Raw genomic sequence first — 18256 nt, 5'->3', positions numbered from 1 at the left:
AATTGTAGATTTAGATAAACCTTTTTTTGTTGCCCTGAAAATTAAGCCTCCTGATAATATTTTCATAGTATTAGTTACTTTCCCATGAAAGTCCTGTAAACATAAGTTGTTTATCACATTCCTTTTAAGAAACGTCTTTTGATGGACATTTCACATGACCTGTGTGCTTGGGTATAACTTTTTTTAATCTGTTTTTCTCTCTTGATTCTGCTGTATTTCTTCAGTACTTCTCCTCACTCCTGAATTTCTCAGCTTCTCTGAGCTGAGCTCCTCCGGAATACTCCTTCAAGGGGAGTTCTGTTTATCTCAGTTCTCCGGGTCAAGAAGAAAACTCCAAAGCTCTCTAGGATCTTGTTTCTTGTGTTTATTAGGATATTATCACAAAACTTGATAGGTCTCTCCAGACTTTCTGCACAAGTTTAATTCACTACAACCCAGCACATTTCAGCTCTGATGGCACAAAATGGCCCCAAACTGTGCGGCCCTTTTATCTTTATATTTATTCTCATCCAATTAACAATAGACACATATATTATTTTTCTTAATCACCCAATGACCCAACACCTGTGTGCTGCACTGCAGCATTTTCTATCCAATCACCTACTACTACCCAAAAACCTCTAGAAGAAGAAAATGAAGAAGAAAGAAGAAGGAAAAGAGACATCCTAAATCCTCCATCTTGTCTTCTACTCTCTAAACTAGCTTAAACTCTAAACTAACTTTTTCATCCAGTGACTTAAGAAAACTTTCTAATCTACACACTCACACTTTTAGCTTTTCTATCTAACAGTTGTTTTCATGTATCACCATGAAAACATGCCCATAAATTTCATGTTACATGAAATTCAGTGTTCTCTTGGATCTCAGAGCCAGGCATCAGAGACAAGGGCACACACTCTGTATCTCAGACTGCAACACTTGGGAAGGTGCTAACTTAATTATCCAATCCCTGGTCATTGTTGAGAATCTATAAATACTGGAGTCTAAAGTCACGGGTTTTGTTCTGGGAAAAAAAAAAAAAAAAAAACCAAAAAAACCCAACCAATATTCTAACAATCAAAAAGGAAAATAAACAAAGTTTTAAACAATCAGAAGGCTCCAGTTTCAGGGTGATATTTTTTGATGTGACTCATACCAAATATGCTCTGACTACTCTGAAGACTTGCAGAATTTGCTTTTGTATTCCTCTTCTGAAAACAAAATTGGAAGGAAAATGAACTCCAGTAGGAAAAAGGGCTCAACCAATATTCCTGTAGCGCTTATAACGGTGCATTAACATCAGAATCAGTAACATCAGTGTTTATAAACTTACACGCAGCAATTACACTTTCTGTTCAACAGGCATTTTAAAGTGATGTCTATACCACAGATAAGTAAAGGATATGTCAACACACTTAAATTAACACAAACACCTGCTACTCCAGTCCCATGATATTAGGAAGTCTTCTGCACAACCTGCATAGATGTCCGTACTCCTACACCTAATGCTGCCATCCATCCAAGTGCTAGCCAGATTAATGCACCTTCAGTGTGCCACACATATGCACAGCCACTACAGCACTTCTAGCAAGGTCTGCAGTAGGCTGTAGGGGTAGTAGAGTAGCACTGTCCAGATCCACCCACTCATTAATGACAGACTTGAGTAGCTTCAAAAATTCAGAAATTCATACCACATGAATGTCAGCAAAAGCGACACCAGCTAGCTCTAAGAGCACATTGCCCTGTCACCCCAGAAGCATGCCACAGGCACATTCGAGAAGTCTTGTGGGCTTCCTTTCTCTCAAAACCATAAGCCTGTATTACACAAAGACATCAAATATGGACAGGACTTTTCCAACAATAGTAACAAGATGCCTATGGAAAATGTTAAACTATTCTCAAAAGCCTTTCTAAATTTACTAAAAAAGCTTCTAAGAGTTTGAATTAAATATCTGCAAAATGAGAAAAACTAAAGAGTCTTCTGAGTTGTACTGTTTAGGAAACTCAAGCTGCAAAAGAGAGATCCAAATCCATGCTGTGAATCAGATGACACATAAAGACATGAGTAAATCTTACATTCAAAAGCAGTATGCTAGCTATTGGACTGTTAATTCTATTCCACTTTCCAGCTCTCACTTGCCTCTTTGAGATTTTCTACCTTGCACAGAAAATCCAAAATATTTATTAGGAATATGAAAAACTCCCTCTAAATGAGACAGAGAAGTAGTCAAACTCTTCTAGTATTCCAATCCATTATATGTTTGCAGTGGCCATCTCTTAAGAATGGTTGGAAGGGACTCTTGAGATCTAGTCCACCTCCCCTGCTAAAGTAGATTCTCCTAAAGCAGGGTGTGCATGATCACATCCAACCCAGTTTTTTATCTGCCTTTAAGACCTCCATCCTGTTTTATCTCAGAATCAAGGGAATTTCTGGGAATGGGATTTACTGATAAGTGCAGTCTTTCAATTAAATGATATTAATTTTATTCTAGTTACATTTTGGTTTGGGGCTGTGTTGGTCCAAAACCAGGTTTCAATTCAGATAGAGTTAACATTTCTGAGAATGAAGTTCGATATTTGCATGCTACACCCTGCCCTGCATAAGTGGAGCACATCAGCTGTACTAAGTGCATTACACATAAGAAAATTCGGGTTTTCCTACAGGAGGAACAATTTGAGAACCACTTGATTTAGATGTGCTTTGATTAATTTTTCCCTTTCCTACTTTTGAGACTGAAGATATTTTTATTTAGCCACTCCAGCTCACTGTCTGCATCAGTCTTGTATCATTTAAGAAGCCAGATACAGGCAGCAGAGAGACTGTGTTGGGCTGCATGACCCCAGATGCACAGAATCAACATGCTGCCCTGACCGAAGATTTAGGAGTTTGAATGTCTTCAGATATTCCCTGGGCCTTATTCAAGTCTTAGCAGACTATGTTTCAGCCAAGAAATTTGAAAGACTACACCCAGGATCCACAAAGCCATTTGTAGATCTTCAAAGATGTGCATCTGGAGAGTCTCAATCACCCGGTCTGTAAAAATGCTGGCTGAAAATTATGTGTAACAGCCAGGTAAACAGCATTGGCCGTTGTCATGGTTTTAAAGCAGTAACTAAAAAATTACTAGAATACTTACTTATTTCTTGCTGTGAGATATGGATTACAACAAGAGCAAAACAGGCTTAAAACTTAAAAGGAATAAAGAAAATTTATTTACAAAACTACAAGAACACTAGAATAAAACTTTCAGAAAACTCCTTTTCCCCCACTACCCAACCATTCCCTTGTTTACCTGAAAACATAGAGACAAAAAACTTCGGAACTTTGGTGTTTAAACAGTCCCCAGTTCCTGCTAGAGTCTTTTCATCAGTCTTTGTAGAGAAGCAGAAGTCTTCTTCTGCTAATCTATGGAGTTTCTCACAAGAAAACTATTTCTGTTATAGTTTCTTATTTCTCTGATGCCAGCTGCCCGGAAAAATCTGCCATCAGATTTTTCTCCTCCCATTTCACATCACTCTGAAGTGTGTATGGGTCAATGAGTCTAGGGATGTCATTTTTAAGGATGAGTTATTCAAAGGCAAAAGTTCTCTTCATCTGTCTCTGTGAGCCTCCCTGGAAACAGAAGTTTTCTCTTTGCCTCAAGCGGCCTCAAATCTTCAATTATTCTCCCCCCTCTGTTCCAGCACCTCACTGTATCACAATTACTCCACCTTTTGCTCAAAATCCACACTTGGAGCACTCCATTCCTCCCAATATACTCTGACATGAATTAAAGGAGTTTTTTTCAGAACTCTATTGTCCATCTCCATAGCTTTAACAGAAAAATATTTCAGCTTGTAAAGTATCTCCTTATTCTCTACCTCTTCTGAAGCTTAATTATTTTCTCTACTGTCTCTGATAATTTATAAAGTCTCTTTACATGTTGATTACTCTCTTTTTCTTTCTCTGGAAAAAAAGGATTAATCTGCAAGTCTCATCTGGGTAATAAAAAGGTTAAAATCTTGCCCAGGCTTTGTAGATGGTTCTGTGATCTCTGTTGGAGCAGCAGCTGGAGTTGTCTGCAACGGAAGATTCTTCATGGCTGCTCTGGAGAGTGTGGTCACTGTCTCAGCCCGCTGCAGGTCAAGAGCTTTTTTCTTTCTTTACTCTGCAGCCTCTGGTGAATTCAGTCACAGCAAAAACTGCAGCCGAGCCAGGGACCGGCCTGGCCCAGCCAGAGCCCAGGGCAAGCCTCACAGGCCCCATCTCCTGGCCGGGAGCCGCAGCAGGCCCAGCCCAACCCCGCATGGCCTGGGCAGAGGAACGGGACGCCATCTAAAGCTCAGTTACCTTTCACAGCCAGGAAACAAAGAGACAAAGACATTTCTAGGCTTAGGTCTTAAGGTGGTATTCATAGGTTGATCTCACTTTTCAATGGTCAAAACTGCTGTGAATTCTTAGAAATGACCGATAATTGGTCAGGAGAAAAGACTCCCATCAGCCACCAGCAGCTTCAACTTCCTTAGCTCCCGAAGCTATCTTAAAGGTAAAGTCACTCCATGACAGCCGTCCACCTTCAATCTGTTAATCGTACCTTTGCACTGCCTCCACCTTGCTCCAGATCTTGGTGAGTCTTCTCTGCCAAGGTGATCACATGGGTTTTTTCACTGCAGTTTTTTCTTGTTGGCTGGCTTCCAGAGATACTCTAGATTTGTGACCATTTTGTGGCCATTTTAAAAGGGCTGCTTTTTGTGCTGTGTATTTAGCCAGACCAGATGCTCTTCTTGAAGAAATTACTAGCTTTAATCCTCTTTTCTCCTCAGATTTTATCTTTCAGGACTCCATTTTCTCTGCTACGCTGACTAAAGCTCTTTCATCTATTTAGCTCCGATTTTCCTACACAAACCAGATTCAATCTCTGTTTTAGTTTTCTGGTTTTTGGTGGTATTTTTTGTGTTTTTTGTTTTCTGGGATTTTGTTTGGGTTTTTTTGTTTGTTTTGTTTTTGCTTTTTTTTTTTTTTTTTTTTTGAAGAGGTAACTTCCAGTTTCCTGGCACTTCCTTTGCAGCTGGCTGTTTAGAATCATCAGGGAATATATGCATGGCTGGTTCTCCCATCAAGGACTTCATGATCCTTTCTGTTATGTTCTACATTGCCCATATATCTGCTGTTCTGAAAAAGTCTGGCAAATATTACTTAATCTTCACAGATAAAAACAACACATTTTTACCTACTTCTTGCAGTAAACATTGAACTTTCCCTTTTGGAAACTCCCAAACTCCATCTGCAAGATGCTTTTGTCCTAGCATGATTTCTCAGTCTACAAGATATATTTTCTATCCCAGTTCATGTGGGTGATTAGCAGAGACAGGCCTTCCACAGCATTATCAGTGAGCTTTGTATGTTGCACCAACTCTAAAATGTGTTTATAGAGCTTCAGACTGATTGGATTAATTCACAAGAATATATGCTTATCTGTGTTCCAGCCTGTCCAGCTATTCTTCTCTGCGACTTGCAAGTCCCAGTGAGAATGTAACTACTAGAAACCAGTGTTTCATCATGCTACCTGTTATTTCACCACAGAAGTTTTGGCAAGTTTGGTGAGGGAAATACAAATGTTTCTTCAACATTCACGTGGGTAGATTTATCATTCTTTATTCCCTCCTTTTAAAGTTAACCAATTAAAGTTTAATTGTAAAAAGACTAACACCTTCTTATGTTTTATATGTAATTTTATAGAAATAAGAATGACTGGACTTCTTTCTTCCTCTACAATTGAAAATGAAAGGAATTCTTCTTTTTGTGTGTTGTAGCTGGGCATCTAGCAGAAAAATCATTGAAACTACAAATTTTAGTGGAACAATATACTTGGTTTCCACAGCAAGCCTCCTTTTGTAGATTATTTGCACATGATTTTCCATGCACCAGTTCCCAAGTTTAAAATTTATTTCTCAGCCTCCTTTATGGGATATCCTTTATGGGATAGCTAGAATATAATAATCTAAATACAGCTTCAAGAGGAAACACAAAAGCAGCTGATTCTTATCTGATTTGTTTCTTTTAAAACAAAGTTCTTGTTTTTCTTCCCATCCCTCATGGGATTCAACTGCACATGTGCTTTAGATTTCCTCATCCCACCCAAGGATGCTTGAACAGGGATTTCTGTATTCCTTACTAGTCACCTGTCCCTGCTTCCACCAGTAGAATATTTCTTTATTTTGCTTGAGATTATCTGGAAACTCATCGTGTATCCATCTCCTGACACCCTTGCTGTTTTCAGTATGAACCATATAATGTAAAAAAAAACCCTAAAAAAAAAAAATCAGACTACAAATACATTATCATGTGAAATTCTCCACTCAGCTTTAATTTGTCAATGCATATGAAGAGTTTTGTTGAGTATAACTCATTCAGCTTTAATTTCTCATGCTGAATAGCACAATATTCTATAAGTAACATCACAGACACACGTGTGAGAAAAGACCATGGAATCATGCCTAGAGCAGTCTTCATAAATATATGATGGCATATTTTTGATCTTATATGAACATACAGAATTACTGTTTCTCCAGACCTGCTTGACATATTGTAAATATTATAATATATAATATAATATATATATAATTATATATATAAAATATAAAATTATATATAATTTATTAATAAATCCTAGCCTAATTAAAGTAATAAAAAATGCCACTGTGAAAAGTTTTGTGTGTATTTGAGATTATAAAACTTAATTCAGATATTTCCATTGCCCACATATTCAGAAAAAAAAAATAGAACACATAATTCTACCAAGTAACAAAAATAACCGTGCACCTAAGAGTCAGAAAGAGATTCACTGAGAAAGGTTTCATCTCATCAATGGAAAGCAAAATGCATGCAAATCTTAACATTCATGCAGATGAGCTTCCACAGTTCCACTTCCCTCAAAGTCTCTCCTCTTGTCAGATTTCATAGTTCTCATAGTAAAAAAGTGGGGGAAAAGGTAAAGAACAGTTTGACCTTTCACCATTTCAGGTCCCTGAGATGAATGGGAGGAGGCACAGAATATCTAGGCAAAGACTTGGAGGTTATGAGCTATTACTCTTATAAGCAGGATTCCCACAGACAGATACCCTAAAAGCAATGCTATATACAAATACTGGGCAGCTACTGCATTTTCACTCAATGTGGCTTCAGAACTAATTAATTCTGTCATTCATATTTAAACACAATTAACAGAAACTAATGTCACGTACACGTACCAGACACTATGTTTAATTTAAAATGCTAAATTGAAAGACTCAGAAAGTTATAAAAATGTAACAGCATAAATCTGCTGGGTTTTTTCCAAAACAGTGGAAGATATTCAACTTAATCTCCATCCTACCTCTAGAAATATTTACTAATTAATCAAATTATCTCCAAGGCAATTTCAAAATTCTGAAAACTCATGCCCATCTTAGTTTTAATTTAGAAACTGCAATATTAAGAAACTGTCGTGGTTTTAAACTAGTAACAAAAAAATTACTTATTTCTTGCAGTGAGATATGGATTAAAATAAGAGCAAAACAGGCTTAAAACTTAAAAGGAATAAAGACAGTTTATTAACAAACTACAAGAATAAGAATACCAGAATAAACTTTCAGAAAACCCTTTTACTTCCCTCTACTTGACCATTTCTTTGTACACATAACAACATAGAGACAAAAAATTTTAGAATCTTGGTGGTCAAAAACAGTCCTAATTTCTAGAGTCTTTTCATCAGTCTTTGTAGAGAAACAGAAGTCTCTTTCTGCCAATCTATGGAGTTTTTAGAGTTCACTCCTCCCATCTCACACTACTCCGAGGTGTGCATGGGTCAAATGAGTCCAGGGATGCTATTTTTAAGGAGAAGTTATTCAAAGGTAGAAGTCTTCTTCATTTGTTTCTGTGAGCCTTCCTGGAAAACAGTCATCTCCTTGCCCCCTCAAGGCTTTAAAATCTTCACTTTACTCGTAATTTCCAGCAACTCACAGTATCACAACCACTCTCTCTTTTCTCTAAAGTCCACACTTTGAATACTCTATTCCTCCTATACTCTAGTCATGAATTAAAGGAGTCTTTAAACTACTAGTGTCCATCTCCATAGCTGTAACAGAAAGACATTTCAGCAGCAAGTATCTTCTTTCTCTCTCTTTCTTATTTAAACTTAACTCTTCTTCACTGTTTTTGGTGGTTTTATGATGTCTTATATGTTGATTGTCTCTCTTTCTCTGTCTTTTCTAAGGAAAAGGAGTAATCTGTTTGTTTATCCAGGTAGTAAAAGAATTAAAAGCTTTAGAAAATCTGCAAAAGTTCATGGTGTCAGGTTTCAGTCCAGCAGCAGAAACTGAAAACCAAGCTTGGCTGACCAGCTCTGCTTCCCCATGCCCCCCCCGCCCCTTCCCTGCGGCCTCGTTCCGGCCTGGGAGGGTGGGGGGGGAAAGCCAAGACAGAGCTTGTTACCTGATCAGCAGTCGGAAATCAAAGAGAGCGAGAGAGCTCGGAATGTACTTCTTAAGGAGGTGTTTACAAGTTGAATTAACTTTTTAATGGTCAGAACGGCTGTCAGTTCTTGGAAATGACTGATAATTGGTCTGGAGGAAAAACTCCCATCAGCTACCAGTAGCTTCAACTTCCCCTCTCTCTGATCTGTCTTAAAAGTGAAGCTACTCCATGACAGAAACCGAATCACATAGCACATAGAAATGGTCAACACCACAATTAAGTTGTTATATAACTAATATTTAACCAAAGTTTTTTTCTGCCTCTAATGGAGTTAATGGTTTCTCATAGAAGTGATTTCCATAAGGTTGCTTTATCCTGGATACCCACATAAATATGAAATTCTGAGGTTTTGTCAGGTCCTTCATTTGATTTTTAATAAACCTAATTGAATCAGACAGTTTAAAACCTAAACCAAAACACAAACAGTTTTGTGGCTGACTATTTCTAACTACTAAAATAGTAGCTATACCCTGGGAAAAAGAACTATATGTGATCATCAAGGAGATAATTTTGAAAACTGAATATAGACATAAATGTAGGTAAAAATATTAACCTCTAGTAAAACCCCTTTTTATTATTTTTTTCTTTGAACTATTTAGTTTTCATTACTTATATCAATCTGAATTGCTATAAACATCTCAATATATCTGAACAGACCCACGTACAGACCTTGTAATTTCTCATTTCCCATAACTTTGTAATGGTCTGTTCTTCTCTTTTGGTATTTTGATTATTTGTTTGGACCATCAGTATACCAATCACCATTACATCCCTGATTTGGAGAAGCAAATTAATTTTTCCCAGGTTCTAGTGCAAACATATAAAATTCAGCAGTACTGACTGAATAAGATAGTATTAAAATCAGGGAAGAAAAATTAAAAAGTAAAAAAACCAAACATACAGCACATAAGCTTATAACTAACTTAACTCTGTAATAGATCAGCCCATATTCAATTCAGCCTTGCTTAAGAATACACAATAGTGGTCACACAGTCTTCATGTTCATACTGCTTGTAGAGTTTAGAAACCATGATAGAAAGAGCTTGACACACATTTTAGGTACAATTTACTCACAATGGAAACCTTCTGCATATGGGTGATGTAGAAAAAGAAAATCTTATTGTCAAATTCAATAGAAATACTTAACCTAGAAAAAAACGTTGTCATTTATTCCTTTAGTCTTCCCTTTGCACTTAACATTCTTCCTCAGGGAGATCAGAAAGCTCAGAACTCAGATATCAGTGGAGTTGAGTGTAGAGCTATCCTCATCCATCAGACAGAGAGCCTAAGCACCTATGCTCAGACTTCTAGTTCTGTTTTGAGGACAAACACCTAAAAGTACTGTGATTTGAAGGTAGGCAAACTTTAAGTAAAATGCTGACATCAAAACAGAAGCATTAATTCTCTTAACTGGTTTATGGGTAAGATTGCCCTCCTTTTCTAGGGCAATTTGTTCCACTGAGCATTTGGGAATTGCTTGTGGTCTGTGGGGGTGTAGATTTGCCTGCCTTGAAATAAATCCAAAATAACAGCTAAACAAAAAAATTAATACAAATACCTCAGATATGTGTCTAAGCCCAGATATTTCAAAGGACATTTAGCTTTAAGTTTTAATAAATTGATTGATTTCCATAGTTTGACATGATTTATCACTTCCAGACTTGACAACAGAAGCATGATATGGAGGTGCCATCTGGGATGGGTAAAAAAATACATGCCAAAACAGAAGAGAACCAAAAACATGGTAGGGAAAAGGTGGCAGAAAAATAAGGTTAAGGCAAAATGAAGGCAAAAGTTATCCCAAAATATTGGATAAGCCTATTACAGTAAGACAACTTTACTCCTCTATTCTCAATTCAGAACCGGACTAGCTTCCTATGCTATGACTAAGCAGTGTCTCTCTCAAACATTTAGGAGTAACAATCCACCTTATAAATTGGGCTGACTAGTGTTGACCAGGCAAGTAACATACTGGAAACAACCCTCTCTTTGTACCCTGAACCATTTAGGAGGGTAGGCCCCTCCTTCCCACACATGCCTGCATGGAATCCTCACCAACCAATGATCAATGTTGCAAGTTTCTCAAATCCTTCCTTCTACTTAGGTTATAGCAACAAGTGTCCATGTCTCTCAGCCTCAGTATGGACACTTCGTTTCCTTAAAAGTTTAAAAATATTGAGTTTTCCTTAACTATAGTAGCAAAAAACTAGTCTCCTAACCTTGAAAATATTTACACCTCTACCCTAGGAATGAAGGGACCTTTTTGCCTCATGGAAACAGTTCTTCCCACAGCTCAGCATTTGGGTGCACCCTTCAGCATCCTCAGAGCTGAGGGTCAAGATGAGTATCTTAAATTTTTCTGCCCTGTAGCGAGGGAACATGAGGCTGCTCCACCATTTTTCTATTACTCAAGGTTTAAATGTTGATCTTCTTAACTTAATGTTTTGCTTTTTTTAATTTCAACAACCAATTGCAGGGGATACTACAGACAAACAATGCCTTTATGCCAGGTACTGATGACCACTAACATGCAGGGGTAAGCTGAACTCATCTCCTCTCTGTAGCATTCCCCAAAAGCATCTATGCCCTATCCCACCTAACCTTGCAGAACTGTTGAATGAATCTCTGCAGTAGTGCAAAAGACAAAATTTCTCCTGCAACTGAAAAAATGCCTTTAAGCCTGCTCTTTGAATATGAATGACCTACAAACTGTGGTTTGAACTTCTAATTGTTACAGACCAGAACACATAATGAAGTTCCATATCGGGGTCTGTATGCAAAAATTGATAAACATGTTTGCAGACACTCTGTTACAGATAGCATATCTTCCAGAGCATACTGCATATTCCATTTCTTTTTGAAATTGCTCAGCACTGCAGCATCCAGTTGCCAAAGATCTAGAACTCTCCATCAGCAACTGCTTGTGGCAAATTCTCCACCTAAGCAAGACAATATAAGAATTAAGACAATCTGCTTTTAGTCTCTATAATAATTTTTCTTCTTTCATTTTATACAGTTACCTAACATTTCTGAACTTTCTCAGTACAGAGGTGATGCTGAAAGAGGTTGATAGTCAATGAGACCTTGTGTTCCTCCATAAATATCACCCTGTTGTCACAGGATGATGCTTCAGTCCAGAATTAGCTGAAGTGTGCCAGGGTTGTATACAGTCCAGAGATTTGGAAAGCAGCAGCCTGATTTATTATCAAACAGATTCTACTTGGTGATTACTCTTGTGTAACTATAATGATTTATCGTTTTAGTGAAAACATGAACGAGTGTCACCTTCTGAGGAAAAGACATTTCCATAATTACCTTTTGTGCATGTAATGCAGTGTGGCTGACCACCCTACATAATACCAGGGAAAAGTATATGGAAGGGTGAAATCATTTCACTATAAAATCCAAATCAGCTGTTTCAGGAGTATCAGCTGTAAAATGAACATACATACTTTTTGATATCACCTCTATTTATCATGAGAACGAATGCCCTCATACTACATAGCCAGGTGATCCACGCTTCCCCTTTCTCTTAAAAAAACCCAAACAAAAAAACCCCAAAAAACCAAACAGAAACCCACAAATGTTTGATGCCTAAAGAAAACAGAAATTTTACTACAGTGCAAGGGAAAAATTTTAGTACCTATTTTGCTTCTTTATTGAAAAACCAGAACAGAAGATTATTGTAAACATACAAGAAATGCAGCCTAACAAGCAGAGGTAAGGGAAAAAAAAAAAAAAAAAAGAGAGAAAAAAAAATACAGACTAGAAAAAGCTAAGTGTCTTGGCTAAAAATGGACTCATTTGTCTAGGAATACACCTGCATGTGTATTTTAATACTGGCACAAAAAAAAAAAAGACAGATACAGCAAATAAATGAAAAATTACATCTCTGCCTGGTTTTATTTTTCTACTCTTTTCCTCCATCTCTGAAAATACTAACACATACAGATGAACTAAAGCAGCAGCAAAGCTCTGCCAATTTGCCAGCACTCTTTTTCTTCAATTAGATGGCTTTTCAATTTCCATGACAAATTTCAACTGTACTGAAGGGTAGGAAATTAAAAATTCTGGAGACTAAAACCTTCCAATTTTGTAGAAGCCAAGTGTAAATAACAGGCAGAAATGAGCAGAAGAGTAAACACATCCAGTTGGGTGTCTCACATGCCCTGTTATATATTTTTTAGTAGAGGTCTGCATATGAACTTATATATCACACACAGAAAAAAACCTTTAAACAATTAGCTGGTATGTGTAACCACACTTCTGCAGATGAAAAATCCCACACATGGAAAGAAAATTCAGAATGCAGAGTGAATCAGTAGTTGGCCAAATATTGTCACTGTTGGACACGAAATTATTTACACAGACACCACTCAAGGTGTGGTAGAGGAAAAGGAAACTTTATTTTGTCATTTCAATATTTATAGATTGTCGACAATTACCAGGGATTGGATAGTCAGGTTACCACCTTCTCAGCCACACTGGTCGTAAGAAATGTCCATCAGAAGACATATCTTTAATGGAATGTATAAACATCTATGTTTATGGTTACTTTTCTGGGAAAGTCTTTAGAAACTATGAAAACAATGTCAGAAAGCTTGATTTTCAGGGAGACAAAATATGACCGAAATGGTTTTAGAACATTAGCCATACTCTGGCTAATACATAAGTGAAGCTAAGAGTACCAGCTAGAAAGGACTAGCTCTGGCTTCACAAATACTTTTACATAGTCTTTAAATTTCCAATATTCTAATTTAATTATTTGTGCACTTATTGTATAATTGAATCCAACAATCTACCACTGGAAATATATCAACAAGATGAAGAGGTACTTGACAGCAGTAGCACTGTGATATGTAGATGCACGGTCCTTTGCCTTTTCTTAATTTTTTCCCTTTTTAAACTCTGCTCTTAGTACCAATTTACACAAAAGTTAACAGTCCAAATACCTCTGCACATTTTGCTCATCCCTAGCATCAAAAGAGATGTTTGCACCAGCTCTATTATTTTTTGGTCACTCTGTGATTTGATCACCTCAGTCTTCTTTGGAAAAATTTATAAGCACAAGTTGCTTCCTTCACTTCCAACCTTTTAAGGAACTTGGAACATCATCAAAAGTAATGCCAACTTATGCACTTGGCTTATCCATTGTGTGTCATAGACACAAATGTGAAGGGTCTAAGAAGAAACAGTATTTTGGTGGCTGATGCTACCTTCACTTAACAAAAGAGAGAAAAGTACCTGTAAAAGCGAGGAACATTCTCTATTTCCCTCACTCTTAAATAGATACTGGGCACAGGAGAACCCAAGAAGAGATTTGTTATTTGTTTTGTCTGTTTTTCCCCTGCATAGACACTCAAATAAAATGGTAAATCTCAATCTTCTTGTCATTTCAATATTGCCAAACCATGATTGTGATCAATTAAGGACATCCTAACTTGATGTCCCTTATGCCTTCAAGTGTGATATCAGAGAAAATACTTCTTGCATTTCCTTTTCAGCACAGTCGCTTCACCCCAAAATAAAATGACGATTCATGTTTCTTTCACGTATTTCACAAATCAGGCATCTGTTACACAAATAGTGACTGTAAGTAACACACAACACAGAAAATTAATGGATTAAAATACAATGAATAAAAGTTTAAGAAAAATAATTAAGCAGCCTTTTAAGTATTCTATTTATTTAGTGACTCAAAAAACTTAAATATATAGTAAGACCTGTTTATAACAATAGCAAACAATTGTTATTTTCAAAATGGAACTACAACACTGGTGAGGATTTAACTTATTTTAAAAAACTAAAAATTAAATGTTAATAATTAAAATTTAGGTAAAGTTTAAAAAAACATTTCAGGTTATATATATGACTTTTTTAAAAAAAAACCTAAATTATGGAATCAAATTCCCTTTTTTTCACATAGGTGCACACAAAATATATACTCAAAGAATAGTACAATTTACTTAACTCATTATTTAGCCTACCATCTAGCCATTAATGACTCATATCAAAGTGAACTATCATATGTAACATGTATTTCGGACACTCTTGACACATGCAAACAATAGCAAGAATTCTGTTAGGTAAAATTTGTTCTCCAAAGTCGCTCCTTTTCCAGAAAGTTCATAGTTCCACTCTTGTCTTTAATTCCTTGAATGCTTTGTTAGTAGATGTGCATGTATAAACACATACACACAAACACATCTATAAACCAAAATCCTCAAGATTCCAGAATTTAAAGTTGAATAACACACATAAAAACAAAACTATGATCTTCTTAGCCTGTATAAAGCATTTAATTTGAACCTTGTTGTAAAAATGGGCTAAAATTTGATTTAAAATTGCCTTTAAACTCTGAGGGTATGTGTTGTTCTAACTGAAAGATATGCAGGTTCTGAATGAGAATAAAACCTGTGGAGAACCATGTAAATACAGAACCATGTGGAACAGGCTCATATTTAACCTTCTGAGCATCTCAAATATGAAATAGACTTCATAGATGGAACATTTACATGAGAAAGGCAAACTCAAGCATATACACTGTAAATGACTTAACAACCTGAATATATGAAGTTCAGCTTACGGAAGAAAAAAAGATGTACACTTTCTATGAGGTTCGTAAAAGATTATGCAGGCTGGATTATTGTTTATGGCAACTGTGGCATAAAGACTTTTATAAGCCAGCATGTATTATCTTTTCACTCTTTACAGACACATCAGCACATTTGTCATGTAGGCAGACACAAATAAATGTTTGAATTTAGAAGCTCTCATTTCAAAAAAGTTAGGAAAAAAGGTGAGAACAGATACTTGTGACAGTCATCCATTACATAATGTCAAAGCCCCACTATTACTGCTGACCTTTCCTAGATGTCACGGTTTTTAAAATACATTTTTGAAAATAAATTTACTCATTTACAAACTACTATTTAGATTTCTGCTTTTAGATTTTAAGAAATAAAACAGAGCTTTCAGGAAATCTAGCTTTCATCTTGGCCAATGTTTTTATGGATCATTTTACTGTTACTTGAGGTGAGCAATAGCAAAGTAAAGCTCACAAAACAAATCTATGCAGAGTCAGGCCTTCTCTGTCTGTGAGCCTAGTGTTGCTGCAGACAGAGCAATAAAGTATTTGCCCTTCTATAACCCCAATGAGTGCTTCTTCCCTAATCCATAATCATTATACAAGCACTGTTCCAACCGGCAGCTTTGAACAATTTTACTCTTAGGCTTCTCCATCAACAGCTTGAAAGGCTTTCACTTGCTCTGTTCTTCTTTATTCTTCTACACAAAGAAAATTGCTGAGACACATCAAATACTGGTTTGTTAAAGATATTATCATATCAAACTTGATTATTTAAACAACATGCTCTTCCTATAAAGTACAGAGCACAGAACTATGGCATGTGGAATTGCAATTTTGATGTACCCACAATGGTGACGATGTCTAAGTGCACAGCCCCAGCTCATGTTTAAATGCACATCCTGTCTGATGCACTCTGGAAGCACTCTAACCCCACTTTTACAAGGGATTAACTTCCACTAAACTGGTAGAAACAGGACTCTCTTAATACATGTTCTGCATTTCTTTTGTGATAACTTTAATTTCAAATGGATGTCTGGTTTTGGTTTGGATTTTTGTTGGGTTTTGTTTTTTTTTCAAGGAAGATTATCTTGTGTTTACAAACTATTTTCCAGGCATACACTTGTAAAAGACAGGACATACACATATTTTGGCCCAAAGAAATTTTTGAAAAAGTTTGCAAACAAGAAGTCATTATTTAATGTTTTCCTTTTTAGAAAGCTTTCCTATTACAAAACAGTATCTGGTAATCTTGCAATATATGATAATACTCCAAAAGAACATTTTATTTATAAACTGTAAATCTTTCCAAAAATAAAGAGAAATTTGTAAACAAAATATTTTAAAATATGCTTTTGCTATAAATGAGTTTTTTACTGTTGATTACATGTAAAATGAAGCCTATTGTCTTCCCAGTGAAAATGTGTGCACAAACTAATATATTTCAATAGACAATTAGGCATGAGAGACGAGGAAACAGACAAAAATAACTGAAGTGCATCAATGGTCAAAATTTAGTTTGAGGCATTCCCCTTGTTTTCCAGAGAGAAAAATAAAATAAGAAGGATTCAGCTGATGAATCAACTATTTAAAAAGAAATAAAAAAATCGAAGTGTTAATGTAAAGGAAATAAAGTTATAAAATTCTAATTGAAAACTGTGGAAAAGTAGGGTGCAAACTGCTCCAATTTGCTTCCATATTAAAAATATTTGCTATGCAAGAGAATTTTTTTCCTGATTCCCACACACAATAGCAAAACTAGAGCTTAAGGAATTTTGTAAGATAATTAAACAACAGCTATATAGATTGTCTTGTTTCTACCCTTTTTCGTCTTATTATTGAGCTATGCTGAAAGCCTCTCATAGATAGTACTTCACTGTGTGCGTTTTCTTCAAGATATGAAAACATGGTTTATTAGCTTGTGAAACATCTGCATGTTTTTACAAAAGCTGGCTAATGCAAAAAAAAATCAAATCAAACAACATAAGTAGAAGCATTAAATGAGATATTTTTTTACATTATTACTATGACAAAAACTGTGTGAAGAAAAAGAAATGTTAAAAGAAAATTTCTTCTGTCCGTACATGAAATGCTGAAGTGTTCAGTCCCTTGCCAAACAAATGCAAACTAGCACACAGAGTATCAACGAGTTAAACCACAGCAAGCTTTATTTCTTCCCTGAAATTCCATCAGTCTGTTTTGCAAGGATTGAATATAGCTTTTGCTTTGCTTCCTACTTTTGTTCCTACCTCTTTCAACCATAATACCAGATTAGAAGACAAGACCTGAATATGTTCTTTAGTAGTTTCCAAATCTTAAACAATTCATCCTACAAATTAAAACAAAGGCTTCAGTCACCTCACAGCTGATTTGGAGCTGCCCAAACTGGCATATCCAAGGAAACATTTTTTGAATAATGGCTATCCTGAGGTACTCTAACAGAACTGTAAGTGAAGTAGAGGGAAAGAAGAGAAAGAGAAGATCTGGGAAGGAAAAATATGAAGGAGTCATAATGGTGGGCTTGGAAATAAGGGGAAAATTTAACACTAGATGTAGGGATAGTAAAGACATGCTGGTGGAAAAAAAAAATAGAACACTTTTGATTTAGAAACAACAAATCTTCTCTGAAGATTTGTTGAAGAATGTTAGAAGATATAGAGGTAAACCAGTGGTGCTACAACGCTGAAGACAAAATAAGAAACTTCACCAAAAATCAATTTGAGAAGACTGTTTAAAGGCCTAAGACTGAAACCCAGTTACCTACTATAACATCACCGATATGATTTCTGGGCTCAGTTTGTATTTTTTTTCTGATTGAAGTGAGAAGAGGTCAGCACAATTATAAACCTCTTAAACGTACAGATTTCTCCCTCATTAGTGAATTCAGCCTACTGATACATGTCCTAACAGAGGAAAGTCGTGAACTTCGATCTATGAATTAGCAGCATAAACTACAATGGTGGCACCATCAGACACCTCTGAATGCAACCTCTCAAAAAGAATCTTTAGGACCTAAATTATTTGTCAGGATATCAAAGATGCCATAGAAGATGAAAGCAGACAGCCCAAATTCTGTATATTAAAGGTTCTTGTTGTGTGACAGCTTTAAACACTAGCAACAAAATTTAATATTTATTAATATTGAAATTTTGATTATATATAAGCTAACATGAGATCTTCTTTCTAGTAGTCTAGGA

General features: G+C 36.1%; 1 protein-coding gene across 1 annotated transcript in view; it reads right to left on the bottom strand.

Moving 5' to 3' along the window:
* The window catches only part of SEMA5A (semaphorin 5A), a 412149-nt gene that overhangs the window by 218274 nt on the left and 175619 nt on the right, over positions 1-18256 (bottom strand). The gene's annotated exons all lie outside the window — the stretch shown is intronic.

Source organism: Poecile atricapillus, chromosome 2 (genome assembly GCF_030490865.1).
Source record: "Poecile atricapillus isolate bPoeAtr1 chromosome 2, bPoeAtr1.hap1, whole genome shotgun sequence".
Lineage (NCBI taxonomy): Eukaryota > Metazoa > Chordata > Aves > Passeriformes > Paridae > Poecile > Poecile atricapillus.
The sequence above is the reverse complement of the archived record's forward strand: the minus strand, read 5'-3'. Positions and strand labels throughout refer to the sequence as shown.